This window comes from Mustela lutreola, chromosome 2 (assembly GCF_030435805.1).
Source record: "Mustela lutreola isolate mMusLut2 chromosome 2, mMusLut2.pri, whole genome shotgun sequence".
Lineage (NCBI taxonomy): Eukaryota > Metazoa > Chordata > Mammalia > Carnivora > Mustelidae > Mustela > Mustela lutreola.
Window position 1 is genome coordinate 75,485,975 of NC_081291.1, and position 13,567 is coordinate 75,499,541.

Genomic DNA, 13,567 nt, shown 5'->3' on the forward strand with positions numbered 1-13,567 from the left:
TATATTCCTGGTGTAAGTGATACAGGTGTTGGAGTTAAGCCACAGCATTCTTCAGCTTCCACCCCCATTTCCAGGATCCCTAGTCCAGGCTGGACTTAGTATGTTGCTTAGTATGAATGAACTGTGAGACCCATTCTGATTGCTAGTATATTGAACCCACTAAAGTTGATAAAAAGTTATTCACTCATTTTCAAGAATATAACAAAAATTTTATTTTGTTGATAATATAAAAAGAAATGAGAAAAAATGAGGAGCAAAGAAGCAAAACTGTAAATTTGCCTATCAGACAATCAACTATTGTCTTGGATGGTGTCCTACATTATAGATTTCTCTTCCCTTTGGATGTGTTTCCTGCCCACCAAAACCACCCTATGGAGAGGTTGACACAGGCTTTTTGACTGTGCCCCATTCCCTTTGAGAACACAGTAATCCTACATGCATGGAATCTAACCCCCAGGCCCTAAGTTTATTTTATTTTCGTGGGAGATTCAAAGGATACTCACGCAAGTGGGGCTAAGCTCCTCTGCTATGTCTGTCCTGGGGGTAGCAGATCAGATTCCCTGATGTTCCTTTGAAAAATGCAAACCTGTGTGAAGAGGAAACTAGAAGAAGGGGAATGGAATATGCTGGAAACTGGTAGCAAATAACACAAAAGACCAAAGAACCCAGGATGTATACAGTGAAAGTATTGTGAAAAGGTAACGGGGGAAGCATGGGAACATGGGAAGCAACCCATGCTGAGTTAATATGGAAACTGAAAATCAACTCAAAACATACGTAAGACATAGGCATGAATATAAACGTATTGCATGCAATATCACACTCTTCCCTCAATATAGCCATACCTAGAGGTTTACTTAAAACTCCCTTTCCTCAGAAGGAGATGCTGCAGGGATGACTGGGCTAAGCCCCTGCCTTCTATATGAAAAAGCAAAAATAGGAACCCAGGCCCACGTCCCAGTGCTCTGGGACACCGATCAACACTTATCACTCAGCTATGGGACGATCAGTCACAGAGCAAGTCCCACATCCATTACATACCTGGAGATACTCATCTACAAGGTCACAACATTGCCCAAAATTTTAAGTGGCCTCCATGGACAAATAACCCAGGGCAGCTCATGTGCATTTAACAGCCCATTGAAGACTAGTCATTAGTGAGGACCACAGAGAGAAAGCCCACATGCTTGTGGTGGGTCCAGAGACTGTGAAAGGTGTGGATGTAGGTCCCACAGAGGACCAGGCATGTCAACATCTGTCAGAGGTGGGGCCAATTCCCATGCAGGACGAAAGCCCATGATAGCAACTCCCCACTTCCTTCACCTCCCAGTGCTTGGCAACCAATCCTCTGCTCTCTGCTTCTATGCCTTTGACCATTTTATACACCTCATGGTCATGCAAACACACAGTATTTGTGTTTCTGTGATTGGTATATTATGCTTAGAATAAGGCTCTGCGGGCTCATTCCTGGTTCCGCACATGATAAGTTCACTTCTCTTTTGAAGTTGGAATAATATTTCACTGTACTAAGATACCACATTTTCTTCATCAGTTTTTCCATTCACCTGTGTATAGACACTGGGGCTCTTTTCACTTCCCGGTTATTGTGTAGATCGCTGCAGTGTTTATAATGTTGAAGATGTAGCCTAGAGATGCTGGTTTCCTTTCCCCTCACACTGTACCCAGAAGTGTGACTGCTGAATCATGTGGTACTTCTATTTGTAGTTCTTTAAGAAACTCTTAACTATTTTTAATTATGTCTGTATCATTTTACATTCCCACTGTGTGTACAAAGGTTCTGATTACCCATATCCTCTTCAAAATTCTCATGGTTCTTTTTTTCTTCTTTCTTTTCCCTCCTGTCTCCTCCCTTTTCCTTTCCTTTTTTTCTTTCTGTTACTGTCATGTGAGCAAGTGAAGTGATATCTCTTTGTCCTTGGATTTGCAGTTCCCTGTTGATCAGTGATGTTGAGCAGGTTTTCATATGTCTGTTGGCCATTTGTACATCTTCTTTGAAGTAATGTCTATTCAAGCCTTTCTTCCATGTTTAGACTGGGCTAGTGGCTTTCTTGTTTTTGTTTGTTTGTTTTTGTTTTTGTTTTGTTTTGTAATTCACATGCAGGAGTTTCTTATACATTTTGAATATTAGTTCCTTTTGCAATGTGAATTTGCACATGTCTTCTCCATTTCCATTCTCTTGATTGTTGAAGAGGCTATTCTTCTCCATGATGTAGTCATGGCATCCTTGTTAAGATCATGAGCCCAGGTATGTATATTCTTTTGGGGACTCTCTATGCTAATTGACTGTTTTCTCTGTCATTTTTATGGCAGTACCATATTGTTAGAGTATTGTAGCTTGCAATACGTGTTTTTAAAATTTTTCACTATGTCAATTAGCCAACATATAATACATCATTTTTTTAATGTAGTGTTCAATGATTCATTAGTTGCATATAATACCCATTGCTCATCATAACACATTTTAAGTCAGGAAGAGTGGAGATTCCACTTTTTCCTCATGCTTGAGATTGTTTTCTCTATTTGAAGTTGCATAGGTATTTTAGCATGATCTATTCTGTTCTTATAAAATGACATTGGAGTTTTGATAGGGGTTGCATTGAATTTTACATTGCTTCTTCTAAGACGTGGGTATTGACCTCAGTGTTTTGGTGTCCTAGGACCTCAAAAAGTACCTGGAAATGGTGCATGGGCCCAGGAAATACTGGAAAATGAATGATCCCTTTAGGTCAGCACATTACTCAGCAAGGAACAATGAAGGGATAGGCAGTTATATCTCCTTCTTCTTTGGGTTCTACAGCTCTGCTATCCAGGGTGTATCCTATATCTCTTTGCATATAACTAATTTCATTCAGTCATTCATTAACTCAATTAATTCCAAGGAAAGAAAACATCATATTGCTCAGTCACACTAGCCATATTTCATGTGGATACCTGAGAGTTGGAATTTGGTTTCTAAGTTTGGTTTTGAGAGTGTGAACAGTTGATTACTGTAGTTTCTCTGTTACATTTCAGTTCACAATTGTGATGAGGGTTTTATTGAAGGGCTCAGATTCCACCAAGCCCAAAAACCTTTTGAGAACCCATGGAAAAAATCAGGGAGTACTGGATGAACCATCAAAACCTCAACTACAGAAGGAAGAATAGCTGGGCCCCTCCCTCCAGTAATGAGATTGCTCATGTGTGTGTGCCTATAGGTTTGATGGTGGAGAGCCTTCAAGATGATTCCATCCAGAGTGGGGAAGACTCTCTAGGTCAAACAGGACTCAGGTAGGAATCAACGGGAGAGGGTTCCAGATAACAACTGGGTTGCACCTGCTGATCTGGAGTCTGCAAAAGTGCATGTGAAGTCAGAATAGGGAAAAAGGTGTAGAAGTCTGATTTGCTCAGTTCATAGCTTAATGACATAATAGGAAGAGGGATTGTATCTGTGGGCTTTGAGTGTGCTGTCTTGGAAAAATTCTGTTCTTGCTTTGCTCTCTACAACTTTTGTTCATCATGAAACTTACACTCCCCTCCCTTTGCCACTGCTGAATGTCTGATCTTCGTTTTGTTCTGTTTTGCTTCACACCTCTTATGAATTGTGCAGGGACACAACTCTCTCACCTACAGACAAAGTTCCAGTGTGTGCCAGGTGGTGAATGAGAGGTAACTGTCTTTCGCTCAGCTTCTAGGACTTGTAACATCATGTTTCTATTATGTTTGCTCCTCCTTAAGGACCACTCCCACACCCACATATGTTAAAGTATATTATCTCTGGCATCACTGCATATGCTCCAGTGTCCCTTCCCAGAGTCATGTGGATGCATGTGCTTCCATCTGAGGGAGGCCCATGTGCAACTGCATTGCAGATTCTCCATGGTGGGCAGCAACTCTAGAGGACTATGTGAGAGACTTCTGGGCCTGTTTCAAACACCTGTACTCACTGACCTATCACCTGTCATTGACCTGAGGGCAGAAACTCTGGGCAGCAGGTCCAGGGGTCACCGCTCCTCTCAGTACCAAGGGTTCCTATCGTGTGATGTTGGCCTTGCCCCCACATCACATCCTTGTCATGATCACCCTGTGACCTTTACTCAGGCAAGCTCAGTGCTTTCCTTCCAATGGTTGGGCCAAACTCTGGCCAGGACTATATGTTTATGGGGCCATACATCCTAAGGAAAAGTGGACAAGTTACCATCCTCTAACTTTCACTCACCCTTTGTAATGTTTCTAGGAATTTCTGGGGTTGTTTCAGGTAAAAATGTCTCCTGAATATGTTCATGTCAGATTTAGAAAGACATAGGTAATTGACACTTTCTCCCTCAAGGTCTTCAGCAATGCCAGACCCAGGACAGCAACTCCTCAACAAGAAGAATCAGTGGATTTAGTGAGTGGGTATCAGCACATGGACTGTCTGTCCTCCAGTGCTTCTCTACTTCATAACAATGTGATTGGTGGAGGTTGACAGTAGAAAGGAAATGAAGCATATCTTAGAAGAGGAAGAGGGAGGGGAACATGGCAGGAGAGGAGTCAGGAGGGAGGAAGGTAATAACAGGCACAGACTCTTGTGGGGACAGTGATCTCCCGCAGGAGGGACAGGAGGACACGGGCATCCATCCATTCCTGGTCATGGAGAGAATGTGAGGCTGGAAAAGCAGGTCAGAGAACAGACACCCATTCCCTTCCTGCAGACATCAAGGGCTGGAACCTGGAGAGGACTCAGAGCTGAGGGCCAATCACCCAGAATTCAGGGTACTTCCTTCCTGGAGCAGCGGAGTCTGCGTTGCTACTTCCTCTAACTCTGACTTCCTTTCCCACAGCCACCCCCACATCGTCAGTACCATCCATATCCACCCAGAGACTACTTTGCAGATTCAGAGGACTCAGATGAACACAGCAACGTGATGCCCATAACATATTCCTTCCTTTCGCCTCTTTTTGATTTCTCTCTTTTTGCAATGCATAGCTTCTTTTTGTAGCTCTCACCCATTGTCTCTCTTTATGAGGCTCATCCTGAGGAATCTGGTCTCATCCAGGTACTTAAGGCCTCTCTTCAGGGTCTAGGAGATGTTTCTGCAGCCCCCTCACCCCCTTCCACAGCGCTGCCCTGGCCCCTGAACCTGGGCCTGCACCACTGATTCATAGCGAACAGTCCTGAATGGCCCAGCAGTGAGCCAGGCTGGGAGTCAGAAGGGCTGAGCTGGACAGGCCCAGAGAAGGCTGGCCCTGACCTGGTCATGTCCACCATGGGTGTTTTCCTACCCTGGTGTCTCTGGTCATGCCTGACTCTTCCCTTTCTTTCAGATATCAAAGACTTCTCTATACGGAACCCTAGAGAAGAGCAGAGAGTGACGTTTTGCAGGAGGAACACAAAGACAAATTGTCAGTGTGGGGTCCTGCCATGAAAAGGGTAAGGCAAGCCAGTGTATATGCTGCTCATCCCTTTCCCAACTTACTTGTTGGATCTAGAGTATAATCAACCAAAATGCTGGCCTGGCTCCTATTTTCTGTCACCATGAAGTAAAAAGTATGGTCATGATCCATGCAGGCCACTAGAGGATGCCCTGAGCACATCTCCCAGGAAACCAGTACCCAAACCAGGCAAGCTCCAGAGTGTTCTGCCCTCCAACATGGTAAAGTGAGCAGAGAGCTTCCTCTGTTAATAGCTGGGGACGATGAGGCATTTAGAGGTTGAGTCTGACCACCTCTGATTCAGGCATCTGGCAAATGAGTGAAGACACAGGCCCTCTAGTGCTCATGCAAGCAAGGCATCTTACCTCCTCCTGCTTTGCATCCCTCTGGGCACAGGGCTGGCCCTGGTATTGAGGAGGGGACATTGAAAAATCTCCATCTGAATGGCAGCTGCCCGCATGCATGGGTCCCCTGATCCCATGATAAATCTTGTGGGTGATAGGATCTAACTTAATGGCATCAATTTCCAATGTGAATTTTGATGTTCTATGGATGGTGCCTAATTTGGCAGGGAAGGCCATCAGGGAATGGCAGTGCTATCTGGTCCCAAGGCAAGTATGTCCAGCTCCTCAGCATGTACACTCTGCAGTCTCACTCCCTGTGTAGTACAGGAGTATGTAGTGACCACTATTGCCACCCACAACACCCAATGTGCCCAAGGCCAATCCACAGAGAAGTCACATTGAAGGCTCTCAGAGAGAATGGGAAGGAGACCACCAAAGAGAAGAAGGACCCCACAGCTGCAGAGAGGCAGCCTCTAAGGGAAGGGTCCCTAATGGAATGCTGTACACAGTCTTCATTCAGTTTCTGGGGATCTATGCAGGCTTCTCTTCCTTCTTGGTTCCTACAGAGATACCTCCAGTCCTCAGAGTTCAGAAGTATGTCCAACAAGAAGTCCTACAACTCTTGTAAAAGCTGTCCCAAACAAAATGCCTCTTGATCTCATACAGCCCCACCTCATGTTTCCCACAGCTACAGAGGAAGGCACGCTGGCCATATCCCAGGCTTAGGTGCTCCAGAGGTCCCCATCAAAAGTAAGACAGGCCCTTGGTGTCCAGATGCAACTTCAGTGGTTTCTCAGTGGAAAAGCCATCATGAAAGGATGCGCACATAGCCACTGGGGAGAAACAAACCTGGAGGTACTGGTCAGGGGCACTTGACAGTTGCAGACCTCAGAAACAGAAGATGTTTATCTTTCTAACCAGGAGATAAGACTGGGAACCCTTGTAGACAAAACAAAGGGAACCTCTGATACTGCCACCACCCCCGAGGTTTAGAATCACCTCTAAAGACCTAGCATCTGAGGAGGATGCAGCACTCCAGGGCACTCCCAGTGCATTTCTGGGTGACACCAAGGCCATTTTCAGTGACAGCACTTGGCAGCCTTCCAGTTCTTTCCCCTGCCTGGAGTAAGGTCCGCTCCACCAGCTCTTTCCAGTGCCCAGGAGGAACACACAGCAGGAGAGATCCTGGATGAGGCAGGATTGTCAGGGCCCAGTGGCCACCCTAAATTCCAACTGAGGGGCAGCACTGTTCATCCTTTATCTCAGAGGACACACAGCTCCCCTAGTACCCCCCATTCTCTCTGTCAGAGCCCCTATCAGTCACCTCTTCACAGTCATTGTCCCCAGCCCTGTCCACTTAACTGGCTGATCCCTGCTCGCTCCCAAGTATCAGGCAGGGCTGACTTGCTGTGTCCCCAAACCTGCTCCCTCCATCTCACTAAGCAGTGAGTCTGTATGCAAAGGCCTTCTCCTGACTGGCCAGATCCAGAAGCAGCTGCAATCCTTGTCTCCTTTAAGCTGAAGCCAATCCCAGATTCCCCTCTTAAGGCGGGAGGAAAGAGACACTCTGAAACCCACGGCCTCAGTGACAGCTGAAGCAGATGCCAGTGGTGCCTTCCCTATTGTTCCCAGCACCTCTGAAATGGTGATCCCACCATCAGGCAGATTCTCTTCACCTGGCAGAGCTCCTCTCCCAGTAGGGTCCTAGTGGCCCTCCTCAGGTCAACTTGCCCATCACTGCTGCTGCCACTTCTTGCCCCTCTACCAGCCCACCTGAAGAACAAAGTCAGCTAGCCTCTGACTTTGAGGTCAACCTCATTGACACAACTGTGTTTCAAGGCACCACTGCCCCTAATATCACATCCCCAGGGGCCCAACTCAAGAACATCAACCCTCAGATCTTACTGAAGAAGTAGCAAGGAAAACCCAAAGTAAACAGAAGAGATACACAACAAAGCCTCTTTCAAAATACAAGGCACCTGAGAGAAATTTATATCTTCAAGCACATAGAGCTTGCACCAAATTGTGAACAAGGGACTGATACCCAGAACACACCAAGTCACATTAAAGACAGTTTACTTAACTGGTTTTGCTCAATGCATCATGCACAGATTTCCACCAAAAATCACAAAGTGTGTTAAATTGCAAAAACACCACAGTATGAAGAAACAGAGCCCTCATTAGAACCAGATTGGGATATGGCCAAGATTGCAGAATTACAAGGCTGGAAGTTTTAAACAAAGAGATTAAATATTTGAAAGCCTCCAGTAAAAGTGGACAGCATGTAGCACCTTGTAAACAGAGAGGTGGACATTCTGGGAAAGAATCAAATGGCAATAGCAGAAAAAAAATTATATCCAAAAAGTAGAATGCCATTTGGTGAGCTCTGGAGTGAGGAAAACTTAGTAAGCTTACAAATATGGCACCAGAACCTTCTCATACTAAAATTTAATAGTGAAAAGACAAATGAAAATAGATAGTCAGACTAAGATGGAAACAGGAAGAAATTGACAACCTGAATAGACTCAACCAGTAACGAGTTTGAAGCAGTGATCAAAAACTTCCCTCCAAAACAAGAGTCCAGGGCCTGATGGATACCCCAAGGAATTCTACCAAACATTTAAGGAAGAAATAATACCCATTCTCTCTCACACACAAAAAACCCCCACAAACAGAAGAACTTCCAGACTCTTTCTATGGGGTCAGCATTACTTCAATCCCAAAACTAACCAAAGACCCATCAAAAAGGAGAATATCTTTTTCAACATTTCCTTAGCAATTCGTTTTTTTTTTTCTGGTTACATACAAATTTTAGTATTGTTTGTTCCAGAACTTCGAAAAATGCCAGTGGAGGGGCACCTGGGTGGCTCAGTGGGTTAAAGCCTCTGCCTTTGGCTCAGGTCATGATCCCCGGGTCCTGGGATCAAGTCCCGCTTTGGGCTCTCTGTGAAGCAGTGAGCCTGCTTCCCTTCCTCTTTCTCTGCCTGCCTCTCTGCCTACTTGTGATCTCTGTCTGTCAAATAAATAAATAAAATCTTAAAAAAAAAAGAAAAAGAAAAATGCCGGTGGAGTTTTAATCGGGATGACATTGAAAGTATAGATTGCTCTAGGCAGTATAGACATTTTAACAATGTTTATTCTTCCTACCCAGGAGCATGGAATGGTCTTCCATCTTTTTGTGTCTTCTTCAGTTTCTTTCATGTGTGTTCTGTAGTTCCTCGAGTACAGACCCTTTACCTCTGGTTAGGTTTGTTCCTAGGTATCTTACAGTTCTTGGTGCTATAGTAAATGGAATCAATTCTCTAATTTCCCTTCCTATATTTTCATTTTAGTGTATAAGAAAGCAACTGATTTCTGTGCATTGATTTTGTATCCTGCCACATTACTGAATTGCCGTATGAGTTCTAGTAGTTTGGGGCTGTAATCTTTCAGGTTTCCCACAAAAAAAATCATGTCATTTGCAAAGACAGAGAGTTTGACTTCTACTGTGCCAATTTGAATACATTTTATTTCTTTTTGTTGTCTGATTGCTATTGCTAGGACTTCTAGTATAATGTTGAACAACAGTGATGAGAGTGGGCATCATTGTCATGTTCCTCATCTCAGAAGGAAGGCTGTCAGCTTTTCCCCATTGAGAATGATATTCTGTGGGTTTTTCATAGATAGATTTTATGAAGTTGAGGAATCTTCCCTCTATCCCTATACTTTGAAGAGTTTTAATCAGGAACGGATGCTGTATTTTGTCCAGTGCTTTTTCTGCTTCAATTGAGAGGACTTTGTGGTTCCTCTCTCTTCTCTTATTGATTTGTTCTATCACACTGACTGATTTGCAAATGTTGAACCATCCTCGCATACCAGGGATAAATCCCACCTGGTCTTGGTGGATAATCTTTTTAATATACTTTTGGATCCTATTAGCTAGGACCTTGTTGAGAATCTGGGCATCCATATTCATCAGGGGTATTGGTCAGAAATTCTCATTTTTGATGAGATCTTTGCCTGGTTTGGGGATCAGGATAATGCTGGCTTAATAGAAAGTGTCTGGAAGTTTTCCTTGTGTTTCTATTTTTTGAAACAGCTTCAGGACACTAGGTATTATTTCTTCTTTCATTGTTTGATAGAATTCCCCAGGGAATCCATCAGGTCCTTTGCTCCTGTATTTTGGGAGGTTTTGATCACTGCTTCAATCTCGTTACTAGATATTGATCCATGCAGGTTGTCAATTTCTTCCTGTTTCAGTCTTGGAAGTTTATAGGTTTCCAGGAATGCGTCCATTTCTTGTAGGTTGCTTAACTCATTGTCATATAGCTGTGGATAATAATTTCTGATGATTGTTTCTATCTCCTTGACTAATCTGACTAACATGATCTCTCTGCTTTCATTCATAATTGTATTAATTTTGGTCCTCTTTCTTTTCTTTTGGATTACTTTTGCCAGTGGTTTATCAATCTTATTAATTCTTTGAAGGAACCTGCTTCTAGTTTCACTGATGTGTTCTTCTTCTTCTTCTTTTTTTTTTTTACATTGGCTTCTTTTATTTATTTATTTATAATTTCTTTTCCATGTTCCAGAATTCATTGTTTATGCACCACACCCAGTGCTCTATGCAATACGTGCCCTCCATAAAACCCACCACCAGGCTCACCCAACCCCTAACCCCCTTCCCTCCAAAACCCTCAGTTTGTTTCTCTGAGTCCACAGTCTCTCATGGTCCAAATCCCTCTCCTATTTCCTCCAATTCACTTTTCCTTTCCTTCTCATAATGTCCTCCATGTTATTTCTTATGCTCCACAAGTAAGTGAAACCATATGATAATTGACTTTTTTCTGCTTGCCTTATTTCACTCAGCATATGAACCCTCAATTCTATTGTCAGCTAATTTTTGTCAATGCAGAAAAAATATCCAATGGGGGAATAAAAGTGTCCTTAATATATGGTGCTGGGAAAATTGGACAGGTATATACAGAATAAGGAAACTCAACCATTCTCTTACACCATACACAAAGATAAACTCAAAATGGATGAAAGACCTCAATGTGAGACAGGAATCCATCTAAATCCTAGAGGAGAACATAGACCTCTTTAACGTCAGTCACAGCAACTTCTTTAAAGACATGTCTCCAAAGGCAAGGGAAACAAACAAACAAACAAAAATCAACTTTGGGACTTCATCAAGATCAAAAGCTTCTGCACAACAAAGGAAACAGTCAACAAAACAAAGAGGCAACCCATGGAATGGGAAAAGATATTCGCAATGGACACTATAGACAAAGGGCTGAGATACAAGACCTATAAAGAACTTCTCAACTCAACAGCCTAAAAACAAATAATGAAATTAAGAAAAAATGGGCAGAAGACATGAATAGACACTTCCTCAAAGAAGACATACAAATGGGTAGCACATGAAAAAATGTTGATCATCATTAGCCATCAGGGAGAATAAAATTAAAACCACATTGAGATACCACCTTACACCAGTTAGAATTGCAAAGATCAATTAGGCAAGAAACAACAAATGTTGGAGAAGATGTGGAGGAAGAAGAATGCTCTTATACTGTTGGTGGGAATGTAAGTTGGTGCAGCCGCTTTGGAAAACAATGTGGAGATTCCTTAAGAAGTCATTGAGAGAGCTACTCTATGACCCTGCAATTGCACTACTGAGTTATTTACCCTAGGATACAGATGTAGTGGAAAGAAGGTCCATCTGTACCCCAAAGTTCATAGCAGCAATGTCCACAATTGCCAAACTGTGGAAAGAGCCAAGAAGCCCTTCAATAGACAAATGGATAAGGAAGATATGGTTCATATATATACAATGGAATATTATGCCTCCATCGGAAAGGATGAATACCCAACATTTGCAACAACATGGATGGACCTGGAGGAGATTATGTTGAGTGAAATAGGTCAAACAGAGAAAGACAATTATCATATGGTTTCACTTATTTGTGGAATATAAAGAACAGCATGGGGGCCTTTAGGAGAAGGAAGGGAAAAATGAAGGGGGAGACAGCAGTGGGGGATGAACCATGAGAGACTATGGACTCTGGGAAATAAACTGAGGGCTTTGGGTAGGAGGGGTGGGGGATGGGTGAAACTGGTGATGGGTATTAAGGAGGGCATGAATTGCATGGAGCACCGGATTTTATACACAAACAGTTAATCATGGAACACTACATCAAAAACTAATAAGGTGGAACATAAGGAATAACATGGAGGACATCAGGAGAAGGAAAGGAAAAGTGAATTGGGGGAATCAGAGGGGGAGATGAACCATGAGAGACTGTGGACTTGGGGGAAAAACAGGGTTTTGGAGGTGAGGGGTGTGGGGGGTTAGGTGAGCCTGGTGGTGAGTATTGAGGAGGGCACATATTGCATGGAGTACTGGGTGTGGTGCATAAACAATGAATCTTGGAACACTGAAAAAATAAAATAAATTTAAGAAAAAAACAACTAATGAGGTACTGTATGGTGACTAATGTAACACCATAAAAATAAAGAAAATAGGATAGTCAGAACTGTGGGACAATGACAAAAGATGTAACATCTGTATACAGGAAGTACTAGAAGGAGAAGAAAACATACAGCAAAGAATTAGCAGAAGTACTTGAAATACTAATGACAGAAAACTTGTCTTTCATGTACCTGAACTACAAATCCAAATCTCAGAAAATCCCAGCAGAATACCTCTCAAGGGACCAACAATTTTGCATATAATATAAGCCTGAGAAACATTAAGATAAGAAGAAAACCTTGAAAGAGTGACGGAGATGAGAGAAACTTCCCTGTTGTAAAGCCAGTATAAGAATTACCTTGGTTTCTCTTCAGCCAGACAAAAAGAGAAGCAAAAACAGAGTGGAATGACACACTTCAAGTATTGAAAGAAAAAACACTGTCACCCTGAAATTCGGTATTTATCTAATTTACCCTTCAAAACTACCCAATATCAAGGACTTCAGGGCACTGTGTCCTTATAATTCTTGCTGGGATTTGAAGTGCTCTGTTTTCTGTTAGCCACTGGGGAAATCTGATGAAAATGACCTTTAAATAAGTAATTATAGACTAGGGGGAAAGTGAAGGTTAAATAAGGACTTAAAAAAAAGAAAAACACTCATTTTGGCTCCAGTGAAACTTTCTTGAAGGATATGTTAGAAGAATTAATTGCCAAGGAAAACAATGTAAAGCACAAACGTAGGTTCAATCTAAAAACAGTGTTAGAGAAGGAATGAATAGACTTTAGGATTTTATTTTCTTATTTTAAATGATAAAACAGACTTATTTTGTTCAAAATATACTTGCAAAAATCCATTTGTGATAACTGACATGGAGAAGTAAAATGTGTGAGAACAACTGCATAATGAATGGAAGGCAGGAATTGAGGATTCTTTGTTTTAAGGTACCTACATAAAACGTGTTCAAGGGCAGTGTTACTTGAGAATGAATTCAGGTTAATTGTAAATTTACATTGAACACTTGAGGGAAGCCAAATAAACAATGTAATCGAGAAGTGTAATTGGCATCCCACAAAAAGAGAAAACATGGAATCATATAGCTTGCTCAATTAAAAGCAGAGAAGGCAGAACAAAACTTAAGAGGGAAAGATAAGGAAAGAACAAGGGCAGTGAGTACACACAGTTCCAATATGGTAGACATGTATTCAACTACGTCAGTAACCACTTTAAAGACAAGCAGTCTCACCTTTCCAAAGAAGACATCCAGATGGCTAACAGACACATCACTCATCATCAGGAAAAAAACAAATCAAATCCACAATCACATACCACCTCACATATATCAGAATGAATAAATTT